Below are 13,104 nucleotides of genomic sequence, written 5' to 3'. Positions count from 1 at the left end.
CAGAAAAAAATAGGGTTTCTGTAAGTTTGAGACTAATTTGTACCAGGCCACCCTAAAAACCAACTAACCAATCAACCAAACAACTCCCTCCTCCCCCTCAAAAAAATCAGGGGCTGGAGAGATGCCTCGGTAGTTAAGAGCTCTGACTACTCTTTCAGATGTCCCTGGTTCAATTCTCAGAACCCACATGAGTGCAACGTCAGTTCCAGGGACCCAACTTCTTTATCTGGTCTCCTCCCAGCACTACACACACATATGGTGTGCAGTATTTTTTTTTTTAAGATTTATTTTTATTTATATGAGTACACTGTTGCTGTCTTCAGACACACCAGAAGAGGGCATTGGATCCCATTGCAGATGGTTGTGAGCCACCATGTGGTTGCTGGGAATTGAACTCAGGACCTGTGGAAGAAAAGTCAGTGCTCTTAACCACTGAGCCATCTCTGCAGCCCCTGGTGTGCAGTTATATATGCAGGCAATGCAACCAAAAATATACTACTACTTCTGCTGCTGCTGCTGCTGCTGCTGCTGCTGCTCTTCCTCCTCCTCCTCTTATAATATTATTATTTGTGGATGGATTTTTGTATAACAGCCCTGGCTGTCCTGAAATGTACTCTGCAGACCAGAGTCTGCTAGCCTCTTCTAGTCTGAAATTAAAGGCACACACCATCAAGTCTGGCCTGAAAACGAACATTTATTTTTAAATTTATTCTTCTCTCATATAATTCATTCCAACTGCAGCCTCCCCTCTCCTCAGATGCATTGTTTCTCCATTTCTCTTCAGGAAAGAGCCAGGCCTCCCAGTGATACCAACGGAACTCAGTATAACACAGTGCAGTAAGACCAGGCACAAATACCTGTATCAAGTCTGGAGATGAGGCAACTCATAGGAGGAAAAGGGTCCCAGGAACTGGCAAAGAGTCATTAATGTCCTTTCTCCCTCTGTTAGGATCCCTACAACCCCCCCCCCCAAGTTAAGTACCCATTGCATGTATGCAGAGGACCTAGCACAGACCCAGTGCAGACTCTGTGATTGCTGCTTCACTCTTTATGAGCCCCTATGAGCCTTCCTTAGTTGATTCTGTGGAGTGTGTTTTTCTGGAGTCAACCCCTCTGGCTCTTAAAATCCTTCCTCCTCCTCCTCCTCTACAGGTTTCCCTGAGTTCCAGCTAACGTTTGACTGGGTCTCTCCCATCTCTCATCTGCTCCCATAAGCTGCCGGAAGGAGCCTCTCCGATGTCAGTGAGGCTAGGCATCAGTGTATGAATATTAACAGGAATCATTTCAGTGACATTTTCCCCCTCTCAGTTGTGTTTTTTTTTTTTAATTAACTTGAGTATTTCTTATATACATTTCGAGTGTTATTCCCTTTCCCGGTTTCCGGGCAAACATCCCCCTCCCCCCTCCCCTTCCTTATGGGTGTTCCCCTTACCCTAGGTATCGGAACCATCCTGTTCCTGGACATCCAGGCGGTGTTGGGCATGGGCTCCCTCTTGTGGTTGGCCACTCTCACAAGCCTTGAGCCACCAATGCCCCAGCACATCCTGCAGGCAGAGCAAATATGGGTCAAAGGTTTTATGGCTGGATTGGTACCTGAGTCCTGCCACTGGGAGCCTTGCTAGGTTATCAAAGATGGATGATTCAGGCTTCATCTCCTCCATCACTAGGAGTTCTTGCTGGGTTCATCTTCATAGCGGAAGGGAGTTTCTGTCACGCTCCTCAAATGTTTCAGTATTCTAGTAATCTTTCCCTGTACTCTCTCCCTCTGTATCTCACTCCCTCACCCGATTCCCTCCTGTTTCCATCGCCACCCACCAAGTCTACCCGCAAAATAGATATATTTTCCCCTCCCCAGGGAGATCCATGCACCCCCTAGAGCCCTCCTTGTTACTTAGCCTCTCTGGGTCTGTGGATCACAGTGTGATTATTCTTTACTTAACAGCTAATATCCACTTGTGGGTAAAAAAATCACATTTGTCTTTCTGGGCCTGGGTAACCTCACTCAGGGTGTTTTTTTCTAGTTCCATCCATTTGCCAAAAAATTTTCATGATGTCATTTTTTTCCCTAACAGCTGAGTAACACTCCATTGTATAAATATACCACATTTTATTTATCCGTTCTTCTGTTTGAGGGGCATCTATGTTGTTTCCAGTTTCTGGCTATTAGGAATAAAGCTTCTATGAACATAGCTAAGCAAGTGTGGTTGCAGTAGGATGGGGCATCTTTTGTTTCTATGCCTAAGAGTGATGAAGCTGGGTCTTCAGGTAGACTGATTTCCGATTTTCTGAGGAACTGCCATGTTGATTTCCATGCTGGTTGTACAAGTTTGCACTCCCACCAGCAATGGAGGAGTGTTCTCCTTGTTCCACATCCTTGACAGCATGAGCTGTCACCTATGTTATTGTTCTTAATCATTCTGACAGATGTAAGACGAAATCTCAGGGGCTGGAGGGATGGCTCAGAGGTTAAGAGCACTGACTGCTCTTCCAGAGGTCCTGAGTTCAATTCCCAGCAACCACATGGTGGCTCACAACCATCTGTAATGGGATCTGATGCCCTCTTCTGGTGTGTCCGAAGACAGTGACAGTGTATTCACATACATAAAATAAAAAAAATAAATCTTAAGAAAAAACAGAATTATAAAAAAAGATGGGATCTCAAAGTAGTTTTGCCTTTCTCTGACAGCTATGTAAATGGAACCAAATTGAAGCCATTTTAAATAAAACTTCCACTTTGAATAGGAGTCAAATAAATTTTGTTTCATGACCTCCATGGGTAACTGATATCCCGCTTGGCAGAAAGAGATATGAATGTGGGTAACTGACATCACAGCTGGCAAGTTGAGATGAGAATGCTAGGCAAATCACCCTGCTAGAGCTGTTGTCTTAGTTAAGATTTTACTGCTGTGAACAGACACCATGACCAAGGCCACTCTTATAAAGGACATCATTAATTGGAATTGGGCTCAGAGATTCAGCCCAGTATCATCAAGGTAGGGGGAATGGCAGTATCCAGGCAAGCATGGGGCAGGAGGAGCCAAGAGTTCTACATCTTCATCCAAAAGAAGCCAGGAGCAAATTGTCTTCCAGGGAGCTAGGAGGAAGGTCTCAAAACCCACCCATACAATTGTTGTTGTAAAAATATAAAAAATAAAAAGTAGAGTTGTCTTTTACCCCGCTAGGTCCGCGCCGCGGTGCCCCAAGATATCTGCTAGATATCTTGGCGGAAACACATCCCAGCCACGCACTTTCCTACACTCAAACCTTCACATAAAAGAACACACAACACAATAATCTTTGACCCAACTGATGAGATATAATTGCCCACCTAAACATACAAAGCCCAGTCCCATCCATCCCTTGAAAACATTAATAACAACCTGTAAATACACAGAGCAGAATCTTAACATCACCTGCCATCTTGTCCTGCCACCGCTTCTCTGCCCCTCTCTCCCCCCTGTCTCTTTCTCTCTCTGTCTCCTCCTCTTCCTTCAAACTTCTCTCCCACCCATCCTTCCTTCTCCTCCAATGACAGTCCTCCTTCTATCCTGTACCTGCCCCTCACCTGTACTTTACAAATTCAATGGAGAGGTGGTTCTGGTGAAGTCACCTGAGTTCTGAGTCCTTGACTAGGCAGCTGTCCTTGGGGCAGTGGAATTAGCATCAAAATACAGATAACTTCAGGGCAAACCACAACATACAATGACACATTTCCTCCAACAAGGCCACACCTCCTAATTGTGCCACTCTCTGGGTCAAGAATATTCAAACCACCACAGCTCGATAATCCAGCCAATGGGAACAGGATAAGTGTACCAACAATGACATGTTCCAAAGAAGTTACCTATTCCTAAATTTTGTTTGGTGGGATAACTTGGCACAGATATTTGTGTATTTCGAGCCCAAACTCTGACTCAGGGTTATAGTTTAGCTCCTGAGTCTATTTTATGGCCCGGATCAATTGGTAGTGGATTGAGTACAATACATTTTTCTCATCTGCTTAAATACTGAGTGAGATGAAATTTGAAGATGCAGTCGGCTCCTGAGTCTGTGCTGTTGTCTCTGACTGGTCAGGTTTTGCTGCCTAATTCAAATAAAGATCTTGCTTTGCTGGACTCTAGTGACTTTTTCCTCCTGGACTCTAACATCTAAGCATGTTGAACATATCTGTGTTTCTCATCCATTCGAGATTCCTCTTTGAGAACACTCTGTTTAGCTCTGTGCATCATTTTTGGATTGGATTGTTTGGTTCGTTGATGCCTAGTTTCTTTCTTTCTTTCTTTTTTTTCCAGAGCTGGGGACCAAACCCAGGGCCTTGCGCTTGCTAGGCAAGTGCTCTACCACTGAGCTAAATCCCCAACCCTGATGTCTAGTTTCTTGGGTTCTTTATATATTTTGGACACTAGCCCTCTATAGGATGTGGAATTGGTAAACATCTTTTCCCATTCTTTAGGCTGCTGTTTTGTTGTATTGACAGTGTCCTTTGTATTACAGAAACTTTCTAGTTTCATGATGTCCATTTATTAATTGTTGATCATAGTGCTTGCACCATGTGTGTTGGTGGTGAACTAACCCCTATGTTCAGGAAGTTGTTTCCTGTGCTAATGAGCTCAAGGCTATTCCATATTTTCTTTTCTATTCAATTTAGTGTGTCTGGTTTTATACTGAGGTCTTTAATCCTCTTGGACTTAAGTTTTGTGCAGGGTGATGAATATGGATCTATTCACATTCTTCTACATGCAGACATCCAGTTAGACCAGCACCATTTGTGAAAGATACTTTCTTGTTTTCATTGCTTATTTCTGACTTCTTTATAAAAAAATTGGGTGTTCATTGGTGTGTGGATTTATGTCTGGGTCTTCAGTTCGATTCATTTGATCAACATGTCTATTTTTATGCCAATACCATATGGTTTTTACTACTACAGCTCTGTAGTATAGCTTGAAATCAGGAATGGTGATACCTCTGAAAGTTCTTTTATTGTAAAGAATTGTTTTAACTATCCTGAACTTTTTGTTTTTCTTTATGAAATTGAGTAGTGTCCTTTCAAGGTCTGTAAATGGCCAGGAGCCATTTGCTGCTTCTCTGAGGCAGAGAATAAAAGAGAGAAAAGCCTGCCTGTTAGGCAGAGTCAAGGAGGGTCAGCGTCTGTTGGCAGATTTCCCAGCCTGCTGAGGCATGGAGCAGTTAAAAGGAGGTGGTGCCCTTGAGACTCAAGGCGAGGAACTGAAGATTCTATTGACCTTGGTGGAAGGAACAGGGAGGCTTTTAGATGGGAACAGATATTTTATGTGTATATTTCAGTAATTGTTTCTGTTAACTCGTGACTTTGTTTCCCATGGTATTGTGTGGTATAAAAAGGGTAAGAAAAATAAAAATTGAGGCTGATGTCATATTGACCTTCAGCCCTCCCAATTTTATATCTATCTTTTGTATCTTTTTCTGCCTTTCCTATCATTAATCCTCACTACTCCCTCAGAAGCTGCTTGACCCTGTGCCACTGAGCTCTGATGCAGGTGGTGGTTGAATGGTGTAGCTCTGTGAATAGGGGATTAAGTGATGGACACTGTGGAAAAAGCAAGCATTTGGACAAGGTAAAAGTGTGGTGAAAATTCTTGAGCGTAATAGACATAGGAAAATACTGAAAAGAGAACTCAGAAAAAGTAAAGGAGCTTGGAAAAAGTAAAATTTAATATGCTTTGTTAAAGCAGGGCAACAGCAATGACATAATCTCTTAGGTTTTATAGAAAAGGTTTGTTCTTGGTTTCCTGGGGAAAGTACAATAAATTTAGGAACTCGGAAGAAGGCTGGGGAAAAACTTCAAGATTATTATAATATGCATGGACCAGGTAAAGCACCTATAGATACTTTCAGTCTTCGGACCTTGATTAGGGCTAGGAGAGAGAAATGGATTTCAGAGAAGGAAGGTAAAACTAAGATGTTCCCTGGGGGAGAGGGGCAGTCCCCTGTTGATTCCATTACTGGCCTGCCACCTTGCACTTGCTGCTGGACCCCCAGAGGGGTGGAGTCAGCATGGAGCAGGACACCACACCCTGAGTGGTCATGGTGGCAGCAGAGGCAGCAAAGTGGAGCAATGCAGCGGACAGCACTGCTGACTCCCAAGCTCTGGCACAGGTGAGTTTGATCCAATCCAGCAGGTTAAGGGATAAGAAAAACTATTTATGGAAATGTTTGAGATTGATAAATGCAAGTGATGAAGGTTAGAGGATGTAAAAGAACTTGGATGATGATGATTTAGAAATAAAAAAATAAATGCTTCAGATAAAAGATGTTTTACGTTGGTAAATGTAAGTAAAGATGTCTAAAATTGATAAATATATGGAGAGTCTAAGATGATGTTTTAAGGTATATAAATGCAAGTTATAGAGATGTAAAAATGACTTAAGGTATAAAAAATGGGAAATGTTTCATATTCTCCCCACATGTTACTGTTATTTCAAAGTTCAGAATTTTAACATTGATCAATGGATTTCTGCTAATGGAACACTGGCAGTTTATAACACAAGCTCAAGACTTTAATTTCCCTTTGGTTGTCTTCTGAATATAAACTTAAAGATGCTTCTCTTTTTGCTAGAAACATCTCTATCAATCTATATACCTAATCCTCTGAACTGAGAAAAAAAATGTTCTATGTTTTTTTTTAAACTCAAACCTATAGCTTTTTCTAGGTCTCAAAGGCATGAGTCTACACATCTGTCACAGATCAAATGGACCCCAGATAAATATACCTGCCTGTTCTTGAAAATGGGATTTTCCTTTGGTCTTGTGGTTTCTTACCTTCCCCAATTGCTAGATAATTTTAATTTCTGTTCCTAGTCTATATTTTTGTGGTGGATACAGGAGCTCTCCATTCAGAGACTACAGGGACCCATGATGACCCAAACTACCCTAGTTCAAGGTCTGCAGACACCAAGCCCTATGCCTGTACTACAAAGTGGGGTGTGGACTTTGGAAAAAAGACTAATACTCACTCTTCCCTGGTGATTCCTCAATGTCTTTACCCTTGTTAGGAAGGGGCTTCCTAACTAAAGCTGGAGCTCAAATTCAATTCTATTCTGGAGAAGGGAAGATAGTGGTTCAGGTGAACCCAGCTCTGGTCTGTGTCTTTTCTTTGGAGTAAGTATATCTCCTGCAGCCAAAGAAAATCAGAGGGCCAAAGGGCCCTCTACCACCCCTCCTGAAAGGATGTATTGCCCAGATACCCCAAGTATGGGCTGAAAATAATGCCCCTGGGCTAGCTTCTCACCTTTCTTGGTTATAGTAGATCTAAAAGTTACTGCTAGCCCTTTAAGAATAAGGCAGTAGTCTGTGTCACAAGAAGGTCTTCAGGGTATCAGGCCCCATATTAATCGACTTCAAGAGCATGGAATCCTAGTTCCTTGTCATTCTCCATGGAACACACCTTTGCTATCAGTTAAAAACCAGAGGAAAAGACCATAGACCAATGCAAGATCTGAGGGAGGTGATTAAGAGGGTGGAAGACATTCACCCAACCATCCCAAACCCATGTACACTTTTGAGTTCCTTACCATTCCTGTCCTCTTTCCTAGGTTTTCCATCTCCAGGGATGTCTTCCTTTGAGTTTTCTTTGATGATTCTATTTCCATTTTTATTTTTATTTTTTTAAAGCTTTATTTATTTATTCCATGTATGTGAGTACACTGTCACTGTCTTTGAACAGACCAGAAGAAGGCATCAGATCCTATTACAGATGGTTGTGAGCCACCATGTGGTTGCTGGGAATCGAATTCAGGTCCTCTGGAAGAGCAGTCAGTGCTCTTAACCGCTGAGCCATCTCTCCAGCCCTCTATTTCCATTTTTAGATCCTGGACTGTTTTGTTCAATTCTTTGACCTGTTTGTGTTCTCCTGTATTTCTTTAAGGTATTTATGTGTTTCCTTTTTTAAGGGCTTCTACTTGTTTATGTGTGTTCTCCTATATTTCTTTTTTTTTTTTTTTGGTTCTTTTTTTTCGGAGCTGGGGACTGAACCCAGGGCCTTGCGCTTCCTAGGCAAGCGCTCTACCACTGAGCTAAATCCCCAACCCCTCTCCTATATTTCTTTAAGGGAGTTATTTATGTCTTTCTTAATGTCCTCTATCAGCTTCATGAAATGAATGTTTAGATCTGAATCTTGCTTTATAGGTGTGATGGGGTATCCAGGACTTGCTGTGGTGGGAGAACTGGGTTCTGATGTTGCCAAGTCAATTGGTTTCTGTTGATTATGTTCTTATGCTTGCCTCTCACATCTGGTTATCTCTGATGTTATCTAGACTCCCTGTCCATGACTGGAGCCCGTCCTTCCTGTGATTTTTGTGATCCTGTGATCCTGGATGTGTCAGAATACCTGGGGAGCCAAGCTGCAACTGGGGTGTGGGCTGTGTGGTATCTGCTCCAGTGCCGGGGCTCTGCTCTAGGCACTGCTAAGTACCAGAAGGCACACAGGTCTCTGGATGCCAAAGACTACTTTGAAGATAGATAAAGACATGGGGAAGACTGAAGAAGAATCATAACAAGGGACTTAGGAAGAATCTTAACATGCAACTCCATGACAGCACCCACTTAGGGGTAAATATGATAAAAGTATTGGTTGCTCCCAAGTTTTATGTTCCAGATTTGACTAAAGAACTGCAAAATTTCAATGGGTGTCACACTTGTTAAATGGCCAGGCTAGCCCTAAAAAGGACACGAGTCAAAAGAGAAAGAGGATTTGCACCAGATGTCTTCTGGAGATGAACTTCACAGAGGTAAAGCCAGGAAAATTGTTATAAACATCTCTTAATATTTGTTGATTCTTTTTCAAGATGGACAGAGGTATTCCCCACCAAGAAAGAAACAGCCCAAACAGTAAGTTAAAAACTTATAGAAGAAATAATTCCACAGTCCAGTACCCCAACAGCTCTGTGATCAGATAATGGTTCTGGCTTTGTCTTGCAGGGTCAGTCAGGCCTCAGCACAAGCATGGGATAAATTGGAAGCTGAATACAAGCCCCAGAGTTCAGGACAAGTAGAAGGGAAGAATCAGACTTTAAAAGAGACCCTAATCAAATTAGCCCTAAAAACTGGCGATGGCTGCATATCCCTCTTCCCTTTGTCCTTCTGTGAGTCAGGAGCACCCCCTGCATAGAGGGAGTGACCTCTTATGAGATAATGTTTGGAAGACATCCTCTAATCCTTCCAAATACTAGAACATACCTATTAGCAGATATCTCTGATTATCTTATTCTTAAACCAATCCAGGCACTCCAGGAAGTCCAGATCCACTCCTATATTCAACCTTTGCATGACCTGCTACATGCCAACCACCATTGGTTCCAATCTGGTGACCTGGTCCTGATCAAGAGATATCAGAGGGAATCTTTAACCCCTTGCTGGAAGGAACCTTACATTATAATCCTGACCACACCCACCGCTGTAAAGGTTGATGAGATCCAAACTTGGATCCACCACTCCCATCTGAAGTTCCCCCAAAACACCAGGATTCAGACTGCTGATGAATCATCGGGCCACACTCAGAGGACTCACTAAAGATAAGGCTGATTGATGTTCTGTGGAAAGCTGCAATAACATTCACCATCACAAGATGGCGCTGACTTTCACTGCGCCAGTCCGACTTCCTTTCAGGAAGCTAGCTGTGTGCGCATGTGCAAGAGTGTGTTCACGCCAAGTCTTTGCCCACCCCGGGGCGTGCCAGTGAGATCATGGGTAAGCGACCAATCAGGCGTGGACGCGCCGTGCTAGGGTTTTATAAGCAGCGCCTTTCTGGGCTCGGGTCTCTCCTCTTCAAGATGTAATAAATGCTTTGCTGCAGAAGGATCCTGGTGTCTGCGCATGTTCTTGCTGGCGAGACGATAGCGCGGGACATATGGTGCTGAAACCCGGGAAAAACGCCTCACCATCGCCGGCGCCGAGGAGAGCCTCCGTTCGCGGAGAGGGTCCAGAACTGCAGGTAAGCTCTGAGAGGCATGTTTGGTCTTGATACAGCATGTCAGAAACAGAGTGGAATGAAAGATTAAAGAGCTCAAAGAGAAAAGGTGCACATAAGAAAAAAGACCCTTCCAAGGACCTTGGATCCGAGGAAGCGAGAGATAGGGGAAAGGATGCCCGGGAGAGAAACAGGGAAAGGAGGAGAAAGTCCCGAAAAGGAAAAGCCTTTATCTGGTAAAGGAGTTAGAGGCTTTGGGGCTTGATAGTTCAGAAACAGATGAGCTTAGCCCCTCTGAGGAAGAGGATTTAGAAGATGAGGCAGCTCACTATGAAGAAGAAAGATATGGGCCTAGGTGGAGAGCCACTGTGAAGAAACCGAAAGTTATGGATCCTTTGTGGGCAAGGCTGATAATTTTGTTTATTTTTTTCTTTGTGTGGGAAGCCGTTACAGCCGTTAGGACAGGTCAGAGGATCCTTACAGAGCAACAAGAAAGTATGTCGGAGGGAGAAAAGGTCTCTAAAGAAAAAAAAGAAAAGAAAAGGAGATAAAAGGAACACAGTATTTTGGGAGAAAAATTTTGTCTTTGTGCTTGTAAAAGGTGTGATTAGGCTCTGGAAACTTCACAGAGTCATACTGATCAGATTTGATAGAGGTAGACCGCCTGAAACATTTATTCAGGAGAATCAAACAAAAGATATCTCAATTCTAAACTTTTGTCTTCAGAGCTGTATTTTGCAGAGTGTGCCTACTTGGATTCCTGGTCTCAAGGACTTTCAGCTGAGACCAGTCAGGTTTCATTTTTCCTACCCCCTACCCCCAAGGACATCTCAATGCCCATGCACAGCTTGATGGAGTTAATGTAATTGGGTTGTGAGTGGAAATATTCAGGACTGTGTTTCACTTCCATACCATTTGTGAATGTCAGTCGTGCTGCTCAGATATCCCGTAATATATCTCAGTATCTTACAGGAATTTGGTTTCAACAGTTGATGGACTAGTCCAGGAATTGAGACAATCCATCGTCCATATCAACTCCACTCGAGTGGATGGTCACCGTGGAAGTGGTGGGAAAGGGGAAATCCTACCTCTCTGCTGACTCCTATTGGAATCTGGGTCCCTTTGGTGGGACACTATCTAGTTTTTCCTCTATGTCTATTGTCTGTCCTTGGTGCACCAAGCTGTCCATGTATGTCAGTTTATGTCTGTGGTTTTTGTTTCTTGTTGCTTAAATGTTTTATGTTTCATGTTCAAAAGAGAAAATGGTAAAAACTTTATCTGCCAGTCGTTCACATCTTGATTTGGTTTTAACTCGTTTCAAAAAAGGAACAAATGAATAAAAAGCAGTTTCAATCAGTCCTTGGAGCCCTGTACCTGTAGCCAGGAGTCTAGGTCAGCTGGAGAAGCTGCCCGGGGGTGAGCGTCTGTACGAACTGATCTTAAAGGCGCCAGCAGCTCCTCAGCTTCTTTGGTACAGGAGCTGATGGCTGTTTCTCTTAGAAAAATCCCTGACTTATTATTAGACTTAGCAGGTGACAAGGTGCTTCTCTTAAAATCATAGCTAGAAAAGTAAAAATGGTGCTTGGTCTAAATATTAAAGATTTGTGTAGCCAATTCAATTTTGTTTCTGATTGGTTTTAAATGTATAATTATTCTCTACATGCCTTGGTTATGGACTATTGGCTTTTAAGTTATTGGATATGGTTAAAAAAGTATAATATTGGTAACAGAAAGTTGACATAAAGCTGGTAATTTGGATAAAGTCATTCTAGACAACATGTGACATGAGCCAACCTAGGGAAACAGGTATAAATTGAGATAATATTTTTATGGAATTCTTATTCTAGAAACCAGGTTTCTAAAAGAATTTTAGGGCAATGTCTCTTTGTTGAGGTATTGGAGACTACACCATCATGCGTTCATATGTAGGAATTAGCAGTCAAACTTTGTAGCATGAAGGATAGACTCGGTGTCTTGGAGACTGGATTTTGGAGACTAGATTGTTTGTTGGAGGTTGAGTTTTGCTTTCCAAAGTTGTGGTTTGCCCAGAAGTTATCTGTATTTTAATGCTAATTCCACTGCCCCAAGGACAGCTGCCTAGTCACTACTCAGAACTCAGGTGACCTTGTGGTTGTGCTCTGGTGTTACAAGGAGAACTTAAAGACTGTGATTAAGGATTGCCAGTGTTGCATTGACTAACTCAAACTTATTTATAATTGAGAAAAAAATCAAACAGGTAGAGATTGTTACAGGATTTACAAAGGATTGATGAGGTTTTAGAACTTGTGAGAGCATTACAGCCAGTTTGCTTACTCCAACTGCCATTTCAAGACAGATTTAGAGGATTGATTTTATGCAATTTGTTTACGTCATAGCGATTGTGAGTTTTCATTTTGTGAGCTTGCTTATAATTTTAGAGAGCCCATGAAGTGATATCATTAAAAATTTTACAAAAGAATTGTATTATGTAATTTTGTTGCTTCTTCAATGTAAGAAGTTAGAACTTTGAATCTTTCAGTGTATATGGAAATTTTTACTACAAATCTTTGCTCTCAAAATGAGCTTTAATATTTGGGGAGTAGCTGTTACACTACTCCAGAAAAGAATATTTGAAACTAATTTTAAGCTTCTAAGGATATGTTAATTGCCAAAGTACCTCACCTTACCAGAGGACTTAACTTTGTTATCCTCATTGGAGATAAAGCTTCAGTTGTGTTAATACAGAATTGTAGGCTAGAGTCATGGAAGTATTTTAAAAAGAAACCTGGTGAAACATACCTTATTCCAAACATCAATCAAATTGGTTATTACAAAATACTGATATTTGGCCTATCACTTATACAAAATTTTCAGGCAAAGTTGATAATTTTACTCTTTGCATGCTTTTGTATTTACTGTAAATTTGTGCATGCAACCCATAGAAAATGCGCTTAGTGTATTTATAGGTGGTTCATCTAATAAAAAGGCTATTCTCTTGAGTTACCCCTGCTTCAACACAGACTATTAAATTCCGTGCTTTAGCAACTGTTTTTTAAATCAAGCTTTCAATTCATATACTGATAGCCAATGTGTGGCTTGTGGTTTACAATTGATTTCAATTACTTAATACTTTACTAGAGACAAGTTTTCTACATGAAATCAGTGAGTGATGATTTCAGTTT

The sequence above is a fragment of the Rattus norvegicus genome, chromosome 5 (genome assembly GCF_036323735.1).
Source record: "Rattus norvegicus strain BN/NHsdMcwi chromosome 5, GRCr8, whole genome shotgun sequence".
NCBI lineage: Eukaryota > Metazoa > Chordata > Mammalia > Rodentia > Muridae > Rattus > Rattus norvegicus.
This window is presented reverse-complemented; position numbering follows the sequence as displayed.